The sequence below is a fragment of the Bombina bombina genome, chromosome 11 (assembly GCF_027579735.1).
Source record: "Bombina bombina isolate aBomBom1 chromosome 11, aBomBom1.pri, whole genome shotgun sequence".
Lineage (NCBI taxonomy): Eukaryota > Metazoa > Chordata > Amphibia > Anura > Bombinatoridae > Bombina > Bombina bombina.
In genome coordinates, this window is record NC_069509.1 from 123,970,433 (window position 1) to 123,994,132 (window position 23,700).

General features: G+C 36.9%; 1 long non-coding RNA gene across 1 annotated transcript; it reads right to left on the reverse strand.

The window, feature by feature from the left end:
• Window positions 1-268: 268 nt before the first annotated feature.
• LOC128642254 (uncharacterized) lies at window positions 269-23,412 on the reverse strand. The gene is made up of 2 exons (XR_008399637.1): window positions 22,904-23,412; window positions 269-2,802 (listed from the first exon to the last, which is right to left on the reverse strand). It is a non-coding gene; the product is annotated as an uncharacterized LOC128642254 (long non-coding RNA).
• Between the last annotated feature and the right edge of the window lie 288 nt (window positions 23,413-23,700).

Genomic DNA, 23,700 nt, shown 5'->3' on the forward strand with positions numbered 1-23,700 from the left:
AAAGGTGAATTATTTCTTTATTTGGGATTTGCATGATTAAGGACCATGTAGGTACGAAATGTCGCTATTTTATGGTTGTGATATCCCAAATAAAAAAATAATTCACCTTTGAGAATATCGTTGTGCTGTGGTGCTGTTACATTCTACGCATGGACTGTATTTATTGGGGACTTGCTGATACTCCATTGTGACGAGCACACAGCCAGGTAAAACGTTTATGGATATAGTGCTGGACTCTGTTTATTTTGTGTATATATATATATATATATATATATATATATATATATATATCTCAGTACACAAAGAATATGCTATTAGAAAAAAATATATATATGAAAAATAAAATACAATGAAATATAAGAAAAGTCCTTTTAAATAGGACTTTTATTATATTTCATTGTATTTCATTTTATTTTTCATACATACAGTATATAATTCTTTCTAATAATAACATATTCTTTGTATACTGATATTGTACGGCTTTGTATATGTCTTAAGTAATAATACCATAGATGCAACATATACATACATTCTAGTACACCATATATGCCTTTTATCTCTTGTCAGTGACAAGTAGTACTTATAAGGATAATTATTTAAATTATTTAGATTACCTACAGCTTATGGACATGAGCTGCTTATAGCGCCAGCTCATATTTTTTGTATTTCAATTTTTTAGAAAAGTCAGAGGGACTTACCTTAGCCTTTTGAGACTGTCTGCTTGGTTTCTTCTGTATATATTATAGATTTACATGATCTTGAATTAATATATCAAAGAATTAAGACTCCTTTAAGTGTGAGCGCTTTTGGGGCTTGTCTGAGGACATTTCTTGTCATCAGATATTCTAGTTTTTGTTTGTATATGTGTGTATATATATATATATATATATATATATATATATATATATATATATATATATATATATATATATATACACATACATACACACACACACACACACACATATATATATATATATATATATATATACACACACACACACACACATATATATATATATACATACACACACACCATTAAATAGCTTTTTAAATATAAATGGAAACATTGGGTAAACACTGTTTTTAATGTTAATGTAATGACTGTATGATTTTAATAATTTTCTGGCTCTTACTACCAGAAAACAAGCTGCTTAATTTGATATATTCACATTTTGGTACATCTCTTTGGTCTAATTATTTTCTTGAATTCTAACACACAACAATAACTATGTTGTACTTTGTTCCAGTAACGTTGAAGATGTGTTGTGGATCCAGCCATATGTGCACTCTTGTGGGTAAGGTTGGTGCACATGCTCAGAAAGACCGACAAAGTGCCGGTGATGCCACAGCTACTATAAGAAAAGTGTAGCCTTACTATTGCTGAGTGTTAGGAGTGTTTAATGTCCCTTTAAGCTGATAAAAAACAACAACACGTCACCACTCCACACTTTGAACAATCATATACCATTGCACAATTAATTGCAGACAACACTACCCAGCAGAAAAACAAGCTATTCACTATATTTGTACAACTATGAAAAAGGGAGCTATAGGCCAGGTTTAACAGTCATTTTAACCATGTCATTGTCAAGTAAAAAAAAAAAAACTACAAGCATATAATTTAGCATCATTGTATGAAAGAAAGAAATTCTAACTGAAGATATTTAGAGAAAATATCAGAACAGTAGAAAATAGTGATGCACAAAGGATTCTAAAATGGATACCTCAATTCTATAAACTCCAGAAATGGAAAGTCTATTTCTTAAGGGAAACTAGCCTTGTGTGCTTTGTTATTTTGATCAAAGCAATAACACACACTGTACAAGGAAAAAAAAAACCACACTGTTCCTCTACATCGGGCATTATGGTTTAAATGCATGAGAATATGTCATCTACAGGAATCTAAAAGCTACTAAAAAAAAACTTCACAAATTCACATTTTAGGTTTTGTACTACTGTATCTTAACTGCTTTAACAGGCTAAAATAATTTTCAGAATGGAAAGGTGTGGAATGATTCTTGCAAAAATGTGCGTCTTGCAACATAAATCTGGTCTTTTGCTTCCAAATCACTATATTTTTACAAAGAAAAATTTTCAGAATGGAAAGGTGTGGAATGATTCTTGCAAAAATGTGCGTCTTGCAACATAAATCTGGTCTTTTGCTTCCAAATCACTATATTTTTACAAAGAAAAATTAAAATATGCTGTTATAAAGGGGCACAAATAATGCTGAAAGGTTTCTGATTATGTTAACTTTAAAGGAATAGTAACATTAAACATTCATGGATGGTTTAGATCAGTGTTTCCTCAAGTACCCCCAACAGGCCAGGCTTTTATTATAGCTGAACCAGTGCACAGGTGAAAATCAACCATGGTTACTAACCTGCTCTCAGCCATCAGCTGATTATTTCACCTGTGCACTAGTTCAGCTATAATGAAAACTTGGCCAGTTTGGGGTACTTGCTGACAGTGGTTGAGAAAAAATAGTTTAGATAGAACATGTAAATTAAGAAGAAAAAAAAAATTCAATAGTTATATTATCATTTACTTCATTCACGTGATATACTTTGCTTAAAGGGACATGAAAGCCACATTTTTTCTTTCATGATTTAGAAAGAGAAATCAATTTTAAACATCTTTCTAATTTACTTCTATTATCTAATTTGTTTTATTATCTTGATATTCTTTGCTGAAAAGCATATCTAGATATGCTCAGTAGCTGCTGATTGGTTCCTGCACATAGAAGCCTCGTGTGATTGGTTCACCCATGTGCATTGCTTTTTCTTCAACTAAGGATATCTAAAAAATGAAGCAAAATAAATAATAGAAGTAAATTGTAACGTTGTTTAAATTTGTATTCTCTATCTGAATCATGAAAGAAAGATTTTGGGTTTAGTGGCCCTTTAAGAGTAAACCTAGGTAGGCTCAGGAGAGTGAACATTATTGCTTGTAGCAATGTTGTTACAACATGATGACTGATGACATTTAACAGGGACTTCCAGTTTTCAGAACTAGAAAACTCACACCGCAGAATTCATATACCTAACTCTGCCACAGATCTGTCTCTTAAACAGAGGTCATCAGATATAGAAATGCAAAAAACTGTTTTTGCTAACAAAATGATAATGGCTATTGTTGACTACTCGAGTAAGTCTGGATTGGCTCTTTCACATAAGGCAAGTGGGGGGGGGGGGGGGGCTTGGCTGTTGAAGAGCTATTATAGAAAACTTGTGTAGGGGGGGGGGGGGGGGAGAAACAATTAGTTGATTGCAGATGAGTCATCTGTCAATCAATTGCTAAATATGGGGACCGGAGAATCGTCTCTATATTTCATGAATGAAAGTAATTTATTTTTAACTTTGTATGACGAGCTAATAAGCTCAAGTTTACATTCACTTTAATATCAGCTTTATTCAATGGATTGTTTGTTATGCAGTTAGCTTCAATTACCCTTTTAATAATTAATGTTGATATATTTCAAGGGAACTATTCTCCAAATAAATTAAGTCTGAGAATTGCAGTGTGTAGCCCTCTCTAGAAGATGCATTACTTTATCAATCCAAGAAGTAACATTGTCATTTCTAACTGATAATCGTTATATTTTCGAATGGTGTAGTGTTTTTAATGTGAGCAGGGCAGCAGATATTCAATTTATTTGCTATCGTTTTATAGATCTGAATGTTGGGTTTCATGTCCCTTTAACCTCCCTGCAAAATTGTTATTTTAAGGAAAATAAAACACTGCAATATACAAAGTTTTTTTCCCTATAAAATAACAGGCTGTAGTGCCTCCATCATAATTAAAGAGACATTAAATTTAATTTTTTAAGCCCATTTTTTTTTTAAAAAAAGAAATAAGCCAATGTAACAATCTGCATACAAATAAAATGCATTTAAAATAGTCATCCAAATATGAATTTGAAAAGCCTTTTAAACTTTGTTTACCTTGTCTCCATTGCAGTGACCAATTAGGGAAAGATGACGTATAAAATTAAGTTTAAAATAAAGTATAAGAAAAAAATCCACTTCATCAGGACAACTCAATAAAATCAATGCTCTTTATTTGCATCAATTTAAAAAAAAAAAAAATATATATATATAATTTTACATTATATTGATAACAAAACCTTCACACCGCAATGTGAAAGTATACATAGCATAGCTAATAGATACAACCCATAAAAAACTATTCTATTAAACGGTTAATTAAAAAAAAATAAAATAACACAATTGGCAAAAACAAAATGTATGCTTACCTGATCAATGAATTTATTTCATGATGGTTAGAGCCCATGAGACATCGTATGTGGGAATATTCCCTACCTGACCATTAGGAGGAGGCAAAAGACACCCCAACAAACAAGCTTTAAACCCCTCCCATGATCCTCAGTCATACATATAGCCAAGTAGATGAGGGAAAAAAGAAAACCAGGAAAGATAAAGTTTTGCACTTCTTTGCCCCACAAGTACTGTCTCCACCTGAACTAAAAGAAAGCGTGGGGCTAGTGGACCCTCACTATTATGAAGGAAACTAATTTATTAAGTACTATAAATTCTGTTTTCTTTCATCACCTTCAGAAAACAACCTGAGGTGTCTGAGTCTAAAAATTATAAGGGCATCCTAAAGTGTTCTGGTAGTTGATGATGCAGAAGAACCTAATAATGTAACTTTACGATGACTTTCAGACATAGTACTTTTCCACATATTTGGAGGAGGCATAGCCACCACAACTACAGAGCTCACAAACCTTTAAACCCTGGAGCAAAATCTGAAGCACTCCCTTGTAATGATGAAACAGAAAAGGACAGATTCCTTTGAGATCCATTCAGGAATTGCAAAGCTGAACTAGAACTGTAAAATAGAAATAAAACGTATCAGTGGAACTGCCCTATAAAGGCTAATGTAAGGTAGTGGGGACAATTTTCAGTATGCTCCATTAAAGAATACACAAATAAAATAAATGAAGACAACCACCATTTTTTATACTGTAAATACATGTAAAAACTGTAAATAAAATGTTTGGAAATAATGTAACTATCATACCCTTCAGTAAGTAGATATTTGAAAAATGTCTATTGAACTCAGAAACAAATGGAGCAGTTGAGGAACTTAAAAAAAAAAAAAAAAAAAAAAGGCAATAGCCCAGTTACTATCTGTATCTGCAGTGCTAATTAAGTGCACAAAAAACATAAATTAAACAGAAACTCCCCTTCACATTGCCAAACAGTTAAATCCTTTTAACTGTGTATATACCAGAAGGTATAAAGTTGCATTGAGATGTATCTTCCAGGTGACAGTCTAGTAAGTATGGAAACTTTATTATGTGCTAATAGGATTCTAAGTACGATATGTCTAGGTAATGAAAGGTGGAATTAGTCTGTTACATGTGTATGTCGTCTGGCTATGATGTACCACAAAATTGGGGTACCTACTAATAGCCTGTGGGCTATGTGAGGGCAAGAAATGGCTGAACTTACCTCAGACGCACCCACTCTTCTGGCTGCAGAAAAGACTGCTTTTGGTAGAGTGCTTATCCAGTGCTGTGTACGTCACAGCAGAAGATCTATCTGTGGTGTATATCAACAACCCAAAAGGAGGAAGCTAAGGGACTGATCCCTGTGACACCTGTGGAAGGCATGTAGCTAACTTCTTCACATTTGAAGGAAAAGTGATAATGTTACAGCCTCATACTACAATCTCTCCCAGTCTCTCTGTAGCAGTTCTATGAGGGGAAAACGGTCCTTAAATCAGTCTGAGCACCTCAATTCTTCACCTTCCTCCTGTAGAGGCAAAGAAAAGACTAGAACGTCAGAGTTGGGAGGAATTAAGTGCTCTTAGAGCTTTGGGAATCTATGTCTCCCACTAGTTGCCAGGAGTTGAATCCCAGGAGTGATAGCTTGGGGACTCTCCCCACCTTATGAAAGAAAATGTTTTTCCAGACCTTATGATAAATATGAATGGTAACAGTTTCCCTAGCCTGAATCAGTGTATTAATAACGCTGTCAGAAAAAACCTCTCAGACAGAATCAAGAGTTCAATTGCCATGCAGTCAAAATCAGACCCTGGAGATCTTGATAAAATAAAGGGCCTTAAGAGAGAACATATTTTCTTAAAGGAACCATCTAAGGCTGGCATGAGGACATCTGCACCAGATCCGCAAACCAAATCCTGCAAGGCCTCGCCAGTGCAATCAAAATTGATGGGGCTTGTTCCTGCTTGATTCTGGCGATCACACTGGATACAAAAAAAGTAGTGCCGGAGTCCACCAAACGTTAAAACAATAAGTTTATTTGGGCCGGTGGCCCATGGTAAAACACACACAGCACAAACTGGATAGAATCTGCCGTATTCATAGATTATAGCAACACAAACTGAGGAAAAATGTAAATCAGGCTGAACGACCAAAGGATCACTAGGGCATCTGTGAGTTGCCCTGTGGTTGCGAGACCTGGCATAATACTAATCCAGTTTGTGATTCAAATGAGAATTCATGAGAGCTATCTCAGGCAGACCCCAACATCTTGCAATTTGGTTGAAAACGTCCTGATTTAGAGAGTGGGTGACGAGACTGGAGACTGAGAAAATCTACCTTCCAATTGCTCAAACCTTGAATATGGATGGCAGGAATCCTGCAATGATGGCATTCTATCCATCTAATGATGCAGGCCACTTCTGTCATTGCTAAGGAACTGTAAGTTCCTCCCGAATGATTGACATAAGCCAATGCTGTAATTTTGTCTGACTGGAATCTCAGAAAAGATTTATGTCTGAGGTCAGGCCAACAGTTTCATAATATTTATTGGTAACCTTGCCCCCTCAGGAGACCAAACGCACTGCCTCTTTGGGACCCCCAGACTGCACCCCAACCTCACAGGATGGCATCTGTGGAAATTACTATCCACACTGGTCAAAGAAAGGAGGTTAACTAAACGAGGGGCAAGGAAATCTACCACATCCTGTGATCTAACAGAATCCTCAAAGAGATCTGTGTGATCACTGTGCAATTTAATGCAGCATCTACAATTGGGGGTCCGAAGAGGATACTTGGCAAATTGAAATGCATCTGGATCAGCAACCATGAGGCACACAACACAAATGCACTGAGCAACAGAAGGGAAAGGATTCAGCTACCGAAGGGAACAGGCCTGTTGCAGCTTCAGTCTTTGCTGATCTGCCAGAGCCAAGAACTTTGTCACAGAATCGATTATAAACCCTAGAATAGACACACGGTCTGATGACTTAATGAGATTTTTGGAAAATGTATTTTCCAACTGTTACTCTAACACATCTTAAGAACCGAGTACGAGAAACAGCCAGATCATAAGGAGGAGCCTGGACCTGAAAGTCGTCCAAGTAAGAAACTACAGTAATTCCTTGAGCTCTAACTACAGACAACACAGCTGCCAGTACTTCTGTAAACATTTTGGTAGCTGTAGCCAGACCAAAGGGGAGGGCAACAAACTGATAGTGCTTGTCTAGAAAAGCAAACTTAAGGAACTTGACATGATTCCTGTAAATATGAATAAGCAAATAAGCATATTTATGCCAATAGTAGACATAAACAGACCCTCCTGCACTAAATTAACTAACCTGTGAATTGTCTCCATCTTGAAAGTAGGACACTTTCAGGAATTTGTTCAATATTTTGAGATCTTTGGGACTATAAAGAGATTTTAATAAAACCCATGATTGAATTCTGGAGTTGGAACTGGAGTAATTACTCCCATTAATTCCAGATCTCTCACACAAGCCAGAAAAGTTTGGACCTTTAAAGGATCTTGAGGCACTCAAGACAGAAAAAAAATCTTCGGAAATGTATTCAATATCCCAAGGAAATTATTTGCAATACCCAGGGATCATGAACAGATCTTCAAAGTTTCTAGAAAGAGACTCAATCAAACCCCTACCATAGACTGATCTGGTATGGAGGCCACACAGACTTAAGAGCTGGGGTAGCCTTCTTGGACTGTTTTTGGACCAAGATGAGTTAGACTTCTAAGAGGATTTGGAGTATCCAGAACTCTGGGCAGAGGGAGAATCTGATTCTTAGATTGTCAAAAGTCACAAAAATGCCTTGCAGATCTAAGGTTAACCTTTGCTTTTTTATCCTGGTGCAGAAAAGCTCACAAAGCTCACCTAGCTAAAACAGCTAATGCAGCACTTTAGAGCATTAATGTAAAACATTTCCAATACTGCATCACAAAGGAATTTGCTCAGGAAACAAGTTCTGAGAAGATATTACACCAAACAAAAATCCTGCAAGCTGAAAGGATCACCTATGAAAATGTTCAAGTTTTCTATCCAAAGGATCCTTAAAATAGGAACTAGCCTCCAAAGGAATAGTGGTATGCCTGGCCAAAGTGGAAATAGCTGCACCTACATTTAGAACAGTTTCCCAGATCTCTTAAAAGAAGGAAGAGGAAACAGAGTTAAATTTAGGAATAACTAGCTTCTGTCATTACTTAGAAATAATTTCAGAAACAGAATCAGGCATGGGAAAAAAAGAGGAAGGCTGTGTAGAAGCTGCCTTAACTGTATCAATCCTCTTAACAGGTAACTTGACTGTACCAATCCTCTACCTCTAATGCAATTAAAACCTCCCGCAATAATGCATGAATATACTCAAACCTTTTTTTATATATTGTCTGCCACAGCAGCAGGGTCCTGAGACTGTCCTCAGAATAAGAATCATCAGAGTGAGAAACACTTCTATCCTTAATGGGTAACTTAAGAGAGTGTTCGCTCGTAAGGAAAGTACCTAATGAGCTAAAGGCAAAAGAAGAACCACCTGCAAATTCTTGCAAATGTTGGTGCTTAACAACTGGAGATAAGCAAGTTAAAACCTCACTAACAGTAGAGTGAACATAAAACTTACGTTTTGGAGAAAGTTTAGATTAACTCACTTGGGAGCAACCCTAAAAGGGTAAAAACCCTTACACACTCTAAAGCTCATTAAAACCCTGTTTAGGATTAGCAATAGACTTAGCATGAGGAAAAAAGCTGAGCAAGGAGACACACCAAAGAATCCTTACAAAGTAAACACAAACTAGAAGGGGTTAAAGTAACAGAGGATCTCTCTTCTAGATGATGAGCTGATGGACCAGAAGCTTGAGTTGCACCAGCTTGCTCCATAGTACCAGTAAGGAAAAAGTTTGAGTACCAGTAAAAGCACAATGTAAAACTGAATAACCCTTAAAAGGTTAACAGTAAACATAAGTTACTGTTCAGATAAGTGCAGGAAAAAACTAAATAACACAGGACATAAAGGGTTAAATAAACTGTGTACCTTAAATTTGAAGCCAAGCTCTGATAATCAGAGTGCTTTACCACCTCCACCATCCCTGAGAATGTTACAGACACTGAGAATGCAGCACAGGAAAGGATTATAGTCATAGAAAAGATGCAATAAAAAGCACACTAAAAATTAACCCTTTAGTACGCTTGCGCTACCAGGTAAGCAGTAAAACTAAAACCAAAAGGTAAAAAATATAATTTTAGCGCAGGTGAAGAAAAATTTACTGAGCATAGCTCAGAAGCATCCTCTGAGCGCTCTAAGCCAACCACGCTAAATTTAAAGCAACTGTTACCACAAAATGTTTTTTTTTTAAGTGCTATAAACTGCTAGTATAAGGTGTACAATGTATCATGTTGCCAGTCTATGTGAAACATGTTCATAATTAATAGCCGGTGGTGCTGGTACTTACCTCTCAGGACCTCCACTGTGCTTACCTCAGCTTCAGCAACTTGCATGTTTGTATGTGCATTGTATGACAGTGTGTGTATTATCTTTTACAACACTTTCAAGTTTGACTCAAATCAGGAATAAATTATGCACACATTTTAGTTGCTTTGCCAAAAATTGCAGCTATCTTATTGTATATTACTTCAGAATCTTTCAGACCAAGCACAAAAATAGGGCTGCAAAGGTATCCAAGGTGTGTGGGAACATGACACTGGGTCTTGGGAAAATTAGTTTGAAGGACTCTGGGTTAGAGGGTCTCTTTTCAAATAATGATCTTGCACTGCACTTTCATCCTCATCAAGGAGGCAAAAGAAAAATTACTGGAGGATCATGGGAAGAAGAATGGATTTAAATGTCTGGTGTGTCACGGTGTCTTTTGCCTCCTCCTAGTGGTCAGGTTGGAAATATTCTCATCTGTGATGGCTTGTTGACTCTCACCATCTGATGAAAGAAATATAAGTAACATTCCATATAACAAAAGTTACCTCCACATCAGATACATATATAATTGTTCTCTTTCATTAGAATTAAATTCTAATTAATAAAAAAAACAAGGGATTACAACAAAAAATGTATGAATCCAGAACAATTCTTTCCTGCTCAAATTCTTAAATGTATCCCCAACCCTAGGTGGCACTTATATGAAATCTATAACAATCTTTTTTTTGTTTCGTTTTTTAAATTGATGCAATAAAGAGTATTGTTTTAAGTGAGTTGTCCTGATACGGCTAATTTCTCCTTATGCTGAGTTTTAGCTGCTTTTTCTGCTGCTTCAGCCTTGTTTGTATCTTTAAAGATATAAATGAACTCCTGCGTATATCAAATAATTACTTTGCTTCATGTAGGAAGATCAGGTGTCTGAATACTAGAGACTACATAACAGCCTCTGTAAGTTGGGAAAACTAAATCATTTTCCATAGCACATAATGAACTGTTAGTATAAGTTTTGCAGACAAATTATTGGGCTATACAATTGCCGATTTATATCAAAATTATAACTAAGACTGGACACCTTTTGACAAATGTTGGTCTCTCGGGTAATAAGCTTATAATTTGTAAAAGATTATATCATGTCGCCTTTGAGAAAGCCTTGGCAAAACGCCTCAGGTGACGCAAGAGGAGGGTCAGAGCTATCATTCTCTCTCAAGCACTGAACTGTCATATGAAATAAATGCTACGTTTTACTTGCACTGACTGTGGACAATATATGAGTCAGTGCTTTTTTCAACATTTTGAAACTACAATCACTGTTATACACTATATGAAGATTTTAAATTATAAGCGTCTTGTTGTTTGGGTCAAATAGCGGTATTTTTAATTTTTTATGTGTTTTCCTGTATAGAGAATCCTTGTGTTTTTTGGAAACTCGCTATAGTGCTTTAGGGGTTTAGCACTGTTCAAATACCGTACATCAGTAAGCACATACAATTGTTCTTGTAAAGATTATATCTGCTTATATAAAAAACTCTGTAAAACAGAGGTTATGTTTGTTACAATTGTTATATTCAACAGTAATCTGTTTTTTCCCCCAACCGTATGTGATATTTTGGGTGAAAGACTATTAAAGGGACAGTCAAGTCAAAAAAAAACTTTCATGATTTAAATAAAGCATGTAATTTTAAACAACTTTCCAATTAACTTTTATCATCAATTTTGCTTTGTACTCTTGGTATTCTTAGTTGAAAGCTAAACCTAGGAGGTTCATATGTTAAATATCTTAGACCTTGAAGGCCGCCTCTAATCTAAATGCATTTTGATAATTTTTTACCACTAGAGGGCATTAGTTCATGTGTTTCATATAGATAACATTGAGCTCATGCATGTGAATTTACCATGGAGTAAGCTCTAATTGGCTAAAATGCAAGTCTGTCAAAAGAACTGAAATAAGGGGGCAGTCTGTTGCGGCTTAGATACAAGGTAATCACAGAGGTAAAATGTGTAGAATTATAACTGTGTTGGTTATGCAAAACTGGGGAATTGGTAATTAAGGGATTATCTATCTTTTAAAACAGCAAAAATTCTGGTGTTGACTGTCCTTTAATTAGTAAATAGACCGTTTCCCCAATAGCTGTTACTGATAGGAATAATTGTTTTGCCTGAACATTGAAAACCAACTGTTCATAGCTAGTTTAAATTATTTAAGTGTCAAAGCGCCCTACAATTACATATAACAAAGTGTTATTTATACGTTGCTATTTTCAATGTGTTTATTAAGTCAATGGCTTGCTAAAAAAAAATAAAAAACTGGTTCACTAACAAACGTCATGGTCAGTGTGTGCATTAATAGAAAATATAATTGTATGACTGAACAAGTACCTTTGTATCACAAATATTATTAGAAAAAAAACATAATTTATGTAAAAACTTACCTGATAAATTCATTTCTTTCATTTTGGCAAGAGTACATGAGCTAGTGACGTATGGGATATAAAATCCTACCAGGAGGGGCAAAATTTCCCAATCCTCAAAATGCCTATAAATACACCCCTCACCACACCCACAATTCAGTTTAATGAAAAGCCAAGTAGTGGGGTGATAAAGAAAGGAGTAAAAAGCATCAACAAAGAAATTTGGAATAATTGTGCTTTATACAAAAAATCATAACCACCACAAAAAGGGTGGGCCTCATGGACTCTTGCCAATATGAAAGAAATTAATTTATCATAAATAAATAAAATTATGTTTTCTTTCATGTAATTGGCAAGAGTCCATGAGCTAGTGACGTATGGGATAGCAGTACCCAAGATGTGGAACTCCACGCAAGAGTCACTAGAGAGGGAGGGATAAAAATAAAAACAGCCATTTCTCGCTGAAAAAATAATAAACAATCCAAAATATAAGTTAATTCTCATTAAATGAAAAGAAAAAACTTAAAACATAAGCAGAAGAATCAAACTTAAAAAGCTGCCTGAAGAACTTTTCTACCAAAAACTGCTTCCAAAGAAGCGAATACATTAAAAATGGTAGAATTTAGTAAATATATGCAAAGAAGACCAAGTTGCTGCTTTGCAAATCTGATCAACTGAAGCTTCATTCTTAAAAGCCCACAGACTGATTTAGTAAAATGAGCTGTAATTCTCTGAGATGGGGCTTGGCCCGACCCCAAATAGGCTGAATGAAACCAAAGCTTTAACCACGAAGCCAAGGAAATGTCAGAAGCCCTCTAACTTTTCCTAGAACCAGAAAAGATAAATAGACTAGAAGTCTTCCTGAAATCTTTAGTAGCTACAACATAATATTTCAAAGCTCTTACCACATCCAAAGACTTCTTAGGATTAGGACACAAGGAAGGGACAACAAATTCTCTATTAATGTTGTTAGAAATCACAACCTTAGGAAAGAATTTAAATGAAGTCAGCAAAACCGCCTTATCCTGATGAAAAATCAGAAAGGAGAGTCACAAAAAAGAGCAGATAATTCAGAAACTCTTCTAGCAGAAGAGATGGCCAAAAGGAACAACACTTTCCAAGAAAGTAGTTTAATATCCAAAGAATGCATAGGCTCAAATGGGGGAGCCTGTAAAGCCTTCAAAACCAAATTAAGACTCCAAGGAGGAGAGATTGATTTAATGACAGGCTTGATACAAACCAAAGCCTGTTAAAAACAGTGAATATCAGGAAGCTTAGCAATCTTTCTGTGAAATAAGACAGAAAAAACTAAGATTTGTCCCTACAAGGAACTTGCAGACAAAACCTTATCCAAACCATCCTGAAGAAAACTGAAAAAAAATTCTAGGAATTCTGAAAGAATGTCAACCGAATTTATGAAAACACCACCATGAAAAACAAAATTTATGCTTACCTGATAAATTTCTTTCTAGAAACAGATTTACGAGCCTGTAACATAGTATTAATCACTGAGTCAGAGAAACCTCTATGACTAAGCACTGGGCTTTCAATTCCCATACCTTCGAATTTAATGATTTGACATCCTGATGGAAAAAACGGACCATGAAACAGAAGATCCGACCTAAATGGAAGAGGCCAAGGTTGGCAACTGGACATCCAAACAAGACCCGCATACCAAAACCTGTGAGGCCATGCTGGAGCTACCAGCAATACAAATGACTATTTCATGATGATTTTGGATATCACCCTTGGAAGAAGAACTAGAGGCGGGAAAATATAAGCAGGTTGGTAGCACCAAGGAAGTGTCAATGCAACCACTGCTTCCGCCTGAAGATCCCTGGACCTGGACAGGTACCTAGGAAGTCTCTTGTTTAGATAAGAAGCCATCAGATTTATTTCTGGAAAACCACACATCTGAACAATCTGAGAAAAACACATCTGAATGGAGAGACCTCTCCCCCGGATGTAAAGTCTGAGGGCTGAGATAATCCGTTTCTCAATTGTCTACACCTGGGATATGTACCACAGAAATTAGACAAGAGCTGGATTCCACCCAAGAAAGTATTTGAGATACTTCTTTCATAGCTAGGGGACTGAGAGTCCCACCCTGATAATTGACATATGCCAGAGCTGTTATATTGTCTGTCTGAAAACAAATGAACGGTTCTCTCTTCAACAGAGGCCAAGCCTGAAGAGCCCTGAAAATTGCACAATAATGATTGGCAATCTCGCTTCTTGAGATTTCCAAACCCCTTGTGCTGTCAGAGATTCCCAGACAGCTCCCCAACCTGTAAGACTTGCATCTGTTGTGATCAGTTCAGGTTGGACGAACAAAAGAGGCCCATAGAACTATACAATGGTGATCTAACCAACAAGTCAGAGATAGTCGAACATTGGGATTTAAGGATATTAATTGTGATATCCTTGAATAATCCCTGCACCTTTAATTCAGCATACAAAGCTGGAGAGGTCTCATATAAAGACAAGCAAAGAGAATTACGTCCGATGCTGCAGTCATGAGACCTAAAACTTCCATGCACATAGCTACTGAAGGGAATAATAGAGACTGAAGGTTCCGACAAGCTGAAACCAATTTAAATTGTCTCTTGTCTGTTAGAGACAGAGTCATGGGCACTGAATCTATCTGGAAACCTAAAAAGGTGACCCTTGTCTGAAGAATCAAGGAACTTTTTGGTAAATTGATCCTCTAACCATGTCTTTGAAGAAACAACAGTAGTTGATTCGTGTGAGATTCTGCAGAACGTAAAGACTGAGCAAGTACCAAGATATCATCCAAATAAGGAAACACCGCAACACCCCGCATTCTGATAACAGAGAGTAGGACACCAAGAACCTTTGAAAAGATTCCTAGAGCTGTCGCTAGGCCAAAAAGGAAGAGCAACAAATTGGTAATGCTTGTCTAAAAAAAGAGAATCTCAGAAATTGAAAGCAATCTGGATGAATCGGAATATGAAGATGTGCATCCTGTAAGTCTATTGTGGGCATATAATGCCCTTGCTGAAAAAAACCCAGAATAGACCTTATAGTCACCATTTTGAAAGTTGGTACTCTTACATATCGATTCAAAATTTTTAGATCCAAAACTGGTCTGAATTAAATTACTCAATTTGGGACAATGAAGAGATTTGAATAAAACCCCAGACCCTGTTCCTGAAACGGAACTGGCATGATTACCCCAGATAACTCCAGGTCTGAAACACACTTCAGGAAAGCCTGAGCCTTTACCGAGTGAGAGAAATAAATCTCACAGGCGATCTTACTCTGAATCCTATTCCGTACCCCTGAGAGACAATATTCTGAATCCAATGATTTTTGACCGAATTGATCCAAACATCTTAGAAAAATCTTAATCTGCCCCTACCAGCTGAGCTGGAATAAGAGCCGCATCTTCATGCGGATTTAGGGGCTGGCTTTGATCTCTTAAATAGCTTGGATTTATTCCAATTTGAAGAAGGCTTCCAATTGGAAACAGATTCCTTGGGGAAGAATTAGGTTTCTGTTCCTTATTCAAGAACAAAAACGTCTAGAAGCTTTAAATTTACCCTTAGATCTTATCTTGAGGCAAAAAACTCCCTTCCCCCCAGTGACAGTTGAAAATATTGAATCCAACTGAATCAAATAATTTATTACCTTGGATGGAAAGAAATAGCAATCTGGACTTAGCAGTCATATCAGCATTCCAAGATTTAAGCCACAAAGCTCTTTTAGCTAAAATAGCTAAAGACAGAAATTTAACAAAAATTTTGGTAACAAAAAATGTCATAACAAATGAAATTATTAGCATGTTGAATCAAGTTAACAATGCTAGACAAATCATGATTCGATACTTGTTGCGCTAAAGTTTCCAACCAAAAAGAAATTGCAGGCCTAAGAAGAAGACCTGAAAATAAATAAGCTTTCCTTAGATAAGATTTAAGTTTCCTATCTAAAGGATCTAAACAAGAAATACTATCTTCTGTAGGAATAGTAGTACGTTTAGCAAGAGTAGAGATAGCCCCATCAATTTTGGGGATCTTTTCCCAAAACTCCAATCTAATTGCTGGCGAAGGATACAATTTTTTAAACCTTAAAGAAGGAAAAAAAGAAGTACCAGGCCTATTCCATTCCTTAGAAATCATATCAGAAATAGCATCAGGAACTGAAAAAAAACCTCTGAAATAACCACAGGAGGTTTATAAACAGAATTTAAACGTTTACTAGCTTTAAAATCAAGAGGACTAGTCTCCTCATTATCCAATATAATCAACACTTCTTCAACAAAGAACGAATGTACTCCATTTTAAATAAAAAAAAAGTAGATTTGTTAGTGTCAATATCTGAGGAAAGATCTTCTGAATCAGATAGATCCTCATCAGAGGAGAATAATTCAGTATGTTGTCGGTCATTTGAAATTTCATTAACTTTATGAGAAGTTTAAAAAGACCTTTACAATTATTAGAAGGCGGGATGGCAGACAAAGCCATCTGAATAGAATCAGAAAAAAATTCTTGTAAATTAAAAGGTATATCTTGTACATTAGATGTTAAAAGAACAGCAACAGGCAATGTATTATTACTGATGGACACATTCTCTGCATATAAAAGTTTATCATGACAACTTATTACAAACCACAGCTGGAGATATAATCTCCATAAGATTACAACAAATGTACTTAGCTTTGGTAGAACTGTTATTAGTCAGCAGGATTCCAACAGTGTTTTCTGAGACAGGAACAGATTGAGACATCTTGCAAAATGTAAGAGAAAAAACAACATATAAAGCAAAATTATCAATTTCCTTATATGACAGTTTCATGAATGGGAAAAAAGAAAATGTATGCTTACCTGATAAATTTGTTTCTTTTTAGACACAATGAGTCCACGGATTTCATCCTTACTTGTGGGATTACGCCTCCTGATCAGCAGGAGGTGGCAAAGAGCACCACAGTAGAGCTGTTATATAGCTCCTCCCTTACCTCCCAGTCCAGTCATTCGACCGAAGTTAGGAAGAGAAAGGAAAAGCCAAAGTGCAGAGGTGTCTGAAGTTAACAAAAATTAATAACCTGTCTCATAGAACAGGGCGGGCCGTGGACTCATCGTGTCTAAAAAGAAACAAATTTATCAGGTAAGCCTACATTTTCTTTTAAGAGACACGATGAGTCCACGGATTTCATCCTTACTTGTGGGATACAATACCAAAGCTATAGTACACGGATGAGAAGGGAGGGACAATACAGGGAACCTAAACGGAAGGCACCACTGCATGAAGAACTTTCCTCCCAAAGCCAGCCTCAGCCGAGGCAAAAGTATCGAATTTGTAAAATTTAGAAAAAGTGTGAAGAGAGGACCAGGTTGCAGCCTTACAAATCTGGGCGCCGTGGACAGACCGAAAGGAAGAGCCACGAACTGAAAGTGTTTGTCCAGGAAGGCAAATCTCAGGAACTTGTGATGATCTCTGTGGATAGGAACATGAAGATATGCATCCTTTAGATCCACTGTCGTCATAAATTGACCCTCCTGGATCAATGGAAGAATGGTACGAATAGTTTCCATCTTGAACGATGGAACTCTGAGAAACTTGTTTAGACTCAAGGTCTAAAATGGGTCTGAAGGTTCCCTCCTTTTTGGGAACTACAAACAGATTTGAATAAAAACCCTGTCCCTGTATTGGAACGGGACAAATTACCCCCATGGAAAAGAGGTCTCTTACACAATGTAAGAACGCCTCTCTTTTTATCTGGTCTGCAGATAACCTTGAAAGAAGAAATCTTCCCCGGGGAGGGGAATTTCTGAACTCCAGTTTGTATCCCTGAGAAACTATTTCTATAGCCCAGGAATCCTGAACATCTCGCACCCCCATGGAAAAGAGGTCTCTTACACAATGTAAGAACACCTCTCTTTTTATCTGGTCTGCAGATAACCTTGAAAGAAGAAATCATCCCCAGGGAGGGGAATTTCTGAACTCCAGTTTGTATCCCTGAGACACTATTTCTATAGCCCAGGAATCCTGAACATCTCGCACCCCTATGGAAAAGAGGTCTCTTACACAATGTAAGAACGCCTCTCTTTTTATCTGGTCTGCAGATAACCTTGAAAGAAATCTTCCCCGGGGAGGGGAATTTCTGAACTCCAGTTTGTATCCCTGAGACACTATTTCTATAGCCCAGGAATCCTGAACATCTCGCACCCAAGTGAAGAAGGAAAGTTTGCCCCCTACCAGATCCGGTCCTGGATCGGGGGCAAACCCTTCATGCTGACTTTGAGTCAGCGGCGGGTTTCTTGGATTGTTTACCTTTGTTCCAAGAGTTGTTTGGTTTCCAAGTTGACTTGGTTTGCGAATAGTTTCCTTCCGGTTTAGATGAGGAAGCGAAAGAGTTTCCTTTGAAATTTCGAAAGGAATGAAAATTACTCTGTCGTCCCTTCTGCTTATTTCTTTTGTCTTGAGGAAGGAAATGACCCTTGCCTCCTGTAATGTCAGCGATAATTTCCTTCAACCCAGGACCAAACAAGGTCTTTCCCTTATAGGGAATTACCAAAAGCTTAGATTTGGATGATACATCAACAGACCAAGGTTTCAACCATAAGGCTCTGCGGGCTAGAATAGAAAAACCTGAACTTTTAGCTGCCAATTTAGTAATTTGCAGGGAAGCGTCTGTTATGAAAGAGTTAGCTAATTTTAAAGATTTAATCCGATCCTGGATTTCTTCCAAAGGAGTCTCAGTCTTAAGAGACTCTGCAAGAGCATCAAACCAATAAGCTGCCGCACTGGTTAATGTAACAATGCATGCGGCAGGTTGTAGTAGTAAACCCTGGTGAACATATATCTTTTTCAGTAGACCCTCCAACTTCTTGTCCATGGGGTCCTTGAAAGCACAACTATCCTCAATAGGAATAGTAGTTTGTTTGGACAAGGTGGAAATAGCCCCTTCCACCTTAGGGATCGTTTGCCAAGTCTCCTTGATAGCGTCTGCAATTGGGAACATCTTCTTGAAAATAGGAGAAGGAGAGAAGGGAATACCAGGCCTCTCCCATTCCTTAGCAATAATCTCCGAAGTTCGCTTGGGAACTGGAAAAACCTCTGAGTAAGAAGGAACCTCTAGGTATCTGTCTAACTTACTCAATTTCTCAGGAACGACCACTCCTGTGGAATCACAGTCGTCCAAAGTCACTAAAACCTCCCTGAGTAACAGACGGAGGTGTTCTAGTTTAAACCGGAAGGAAACAACTTCTGAATCAGTCAAAGGTAAGCTCCCTGAGTCTGAAATTTCACCTTCCGATAGAACCTCCATACTCTCTATCTCTGATCCCTGGGAGGGTGCATCAGAGGTTGCCACCAGAACATCTGAAACCTCGTTAATCACATAGTAGTCCTTCCTTTTACGTTTGCCTTGAAGTATAGGAAAGGCAGATAGAAAGAGTAGAAGCCATAACTGCAGCTATATCCCTTACTGTAACTGCAGCAGAAACTTGAGGCAAAGTACAGGGCACTGCTTGGGCGGGCGATAAAAGCTGGGACATTTGGGGAGAAAGCTGTGGCGTACCCTGACTCTTATTGTAAGACTCTTGAGAGGCATCCGCCACTGACAATTTTGTATGATGAAACATTTTATCTTTATAGCTTAAAGCCCTCTCAATATATGAGGGACAAAAAGGAACCGGAGGTTCCACATTGGCATTCAAACACATTGTGCAAGTAACATTTTCTAAATCCATACTATAAAACAGGTAAGAAAATGAAACGAACAATATCTTGACATTTTGAAATATTTCTATAAATTTAATGCTGGCCCTTTAAATGATACTGGCCCTTTAAAAGTACCACTCAGACTCTCTTATTATATGAGAGAAGAGTAATGTAAAAATAAGTACAATAATCGTATAATCCAGTGTTATTAAAATAATAAATTATTCTATTTTACTTTAAACACTGTGACTTTAATAATTAAACGGAGCCGTTTCCTTTACGGCTGAGTAGAAAAAAAAGACGTTTAACATGTAAGCAGTTACAGTCTGAAAAATAAACACTATTTTCCCCGTTCAGACACCTCACCGCCTCAACAGCTAAGCTGAGGCGCCTACCTGCCGCCAGTCCCAGACCTCTCTCAGGAATGTGTCCTGTCGGGCCACAGGGCGCTAACAACCGCCTGCTTTTTAAACCATGCGGTTCAGCGCACTGCCCGATAGAAATATGCAGTAGATGAGTTCCCGGTCTTTAACTTTCTGACCAAAGGCGGAACAAGTGTCAATTTAAACTGCGCAGCGTCTAGTGAAGCGCGCGAAAAGAAGCCCTGCCCATTGTGGGCGTCAATCTGTATACAACCCGTACCGGGAATTTATAATAATAAAAAATGTCCGATACAGTCCCTTAGCCTCAGCCCAGTGCCTTTGTACCCATGCTGTCATCATGGGAAAGCCCTTTCCATCTGAAGAGTCTCATCCCAGAACAATAAAGTAATAATTTGACCCGTGCAGAGTCCACTCTGAGTATAACTAAGTGTGCCCCAGAATCACTAGAAACTGCACTTACCTCAATGCTGTCTGACAGCAAGACAGCTCAAACAGGTGTAGGAGGTCCTCTCCCTCCCATAGCCCTGTGGAAACAGATAGGACCTGAGTTAGATATCGCTTAGGTCATCCTGAGAAGGGCAGCATAACAATATGGGAGGCGCAGTGAGAATTAAGTCCCATCAGTTCCCATTGCTCTAAAGCCATCAATTGCTCTTCTGTAGAGACTGATATGGACTACGGCTACACCCTAAACAAAACAACACACTCTGGCACTGTTTTAAAACAAAAAACTCTTGATTAAAGATCTAAAAACTAACACCTCACTTTGCCATCTCCTATCACTAACTTAGGCAAAGAGAATGACTGGAGTGGGAGGGAAGTGAGGAGCTATATAACAGCTCTGATGTGGTGCTCTTTGCCTCCTCCTGCTGACCAGGAGGCGTAATCCCGCAAGGATGAAATCCGTGGACTCATTGTGTCTTTAAAAAGAAAATGCAACAGCATAGCCCTCTGATAGAGAAAAAAGTCAAGAGGCATATAGGAATGGGGTTTAAATTATGAAAATATTTGGCGCCAAGAATGACGCACAGAGAATTTTTTTTTGGCGCTAACAACATCCGGAAATTACACACTCGCGTCATTGACGACGCAACCTTGGGAAAAGACTTGGCGTCGACAAAGACACCGGAAATTACGAATTTGCGTCATCGAACGTAACTTTGCGCCAAAAATGACAAAATAAAGTTTGGCATTTTGCGCCCTCGCGAGCCTAATTCTGCCTGTGAATTTAAAATGATAGTCAATTGAAAAAAAGACTATACCCCAGGTAAGAAATACATTTTCCTAAAAAAATGCATTTCCCAGATATGAAACTGACAGTCTGCAAAAGGAAATATACTGAAACCTGAATCATGGCAAATATAAGTACAATACATATTTAGAACTTTATATAAATACATAAAGTGCCAAACCATAGCTGAGAGTGTCTTAAGTAAATGAAAACATACTTACCAAAGACACCCATCCACATATAGCAGATAGCCAAACCAGTACTGAAACGGTTATCAGTAGAGGTAATGGAATATGAGAGTATATCGTCGATCTGAAAAGGGAGGTAGGAGATGAATCTCTACGACCGATAACAGAGAACCTATGAAATAGATCCCCGTGAGGAAAACCATTGCATTCACATCCCTCTGACATTCACTGTACTCTGAGAGGAATCGGGCTTCAAAATGCTGAGAAGGGCATATCACATAAGAAATCAAGCACAAACTTACTTCATCAACTCCATAGGAGGCAAAGTTTGTAAAACTGAATTGTTGGTGTGGTGAGGGGTGTATTTATAGGCATTTTGAAGTTTTGGAAACTTTGCCCCTCCTGGTAGGATTGTATATCCCATACGTCACTAGCTCATGGACTTTTGCCAATTACATGAAAGAAATTGGCATTTTAAAGTCTCTACCTTTTAGAAACACATTCATCACATGACAGATATCATTGAGGCCTACACAGTGAGATATTAATTATATTATATATTAACTTTTTTTTTTAATTAAAATAATAAGGCCATAACAGTTGCTTAAAGGGACAGTAAACCTTAAAAATAATGTTATATAATTCTGCACATAGTGCAAAATTATATAACATTATATTAGCCAAACATTTATAAAACATAGTTTCCCCTATTAATTTAAAAAAAAAAAAAAAAAAAAACGCTGTTTCACAGACCCGCTTTCTGCTCTCTGCTGAGCGGTCTGTTATATTTACTCCAGGAGCGAGCTGCACTTAGTCTTATGGCGCGGTCGGGCTGGGCTGTGACTATACAGCTGGCCCGATGCGCTGAGTAAATATAACAGACCAGCTCAGCAGAGAGCGGGTCTGTGAAACAGCGTTTTTTGTTTTTTTAAATTAATAGGGGAAATTATATTTTATAAATGTTTGGCTAATATAATGTTATATAATTCTGCACTATGTGCAGAATTATATAACATTATTTTTAAAGTTTACTGACACTTTAAACACATACTGAAGATATTTATCAGATGATTTGTTTTTAAGAAATACATTGCAATTTATATGGCAAAATTAAACCTGTTTAAAGGAATTAAACTAAGATTTCAGTATTTTGTATTTATTTATTTTGACCTAGTAAGTCATTTTCATACATACAAAGTTTATATGTTGCAAGCTAGATATAAAGCACAATTTTATATTAGTGATTACAGTAATTATAAAGAATTAACCACTGCTTAATAAAGATTTGTAAAAACTAAGAATGCTTAATCAATTTCGTCCCTTACCTTTTTAATACCTAAAAGTGACTTTGATAATTTATTGTAAAACCAGAATTGAATATGAATCGAAACAGCCATATCCTTGCTCTGTCAGGAATACATTATTAACTGTAAATAAAAAAATAGTGAGGTTGTTAGGATATTACAGTTTGAATTGTATCTACTGCAGAGGAGTTACATACCCCATTTCTTAAGTGAGATAATCCCACATTTTAAATAAAAAAAATATTACTCCAATTGTTTTCTTTCTTTTTTTAGGGGGGGGGGGGGGGGGAGGCTGCCATTTTACCTGCTCTATCTACAATGATCTGCAATTAACTCAGGAAAAGAATAGAAAGATAGGTAAAAAAAAAAAGAAGTTGATGTTTGTGGGAGGAGACTTGCTGTATTTAAAATTTAGAATGCAAAAAATATTTAATTCAAATAATACATTTTAATAAATATCACATTCACAACTATAAAGCAATAGTCCTAAGAGAAAAAAAAAAAGACCAAAGAAATGCATACAGAACTAATTACACACATACAGTATATATATATATATATATATATATATATATATATATATATATATACACATATATATATACATACACACTCAAATATATATGTGGAGGTGCTGAGGAGCCCGGACGACGTTGCGAGGCAGAGCCATTGTCAACAGGAGTATGGCACATGTGACATAAGTAGGGTCCTAATCTGTCTGATTTGAGGTCTGGGGGCAATACAAAATTAGGGGATAGGAAGCCATGTGAAAATAGAGAAGGGTGATTGGTCATCAATACCAATTAAGTGTAGCATAT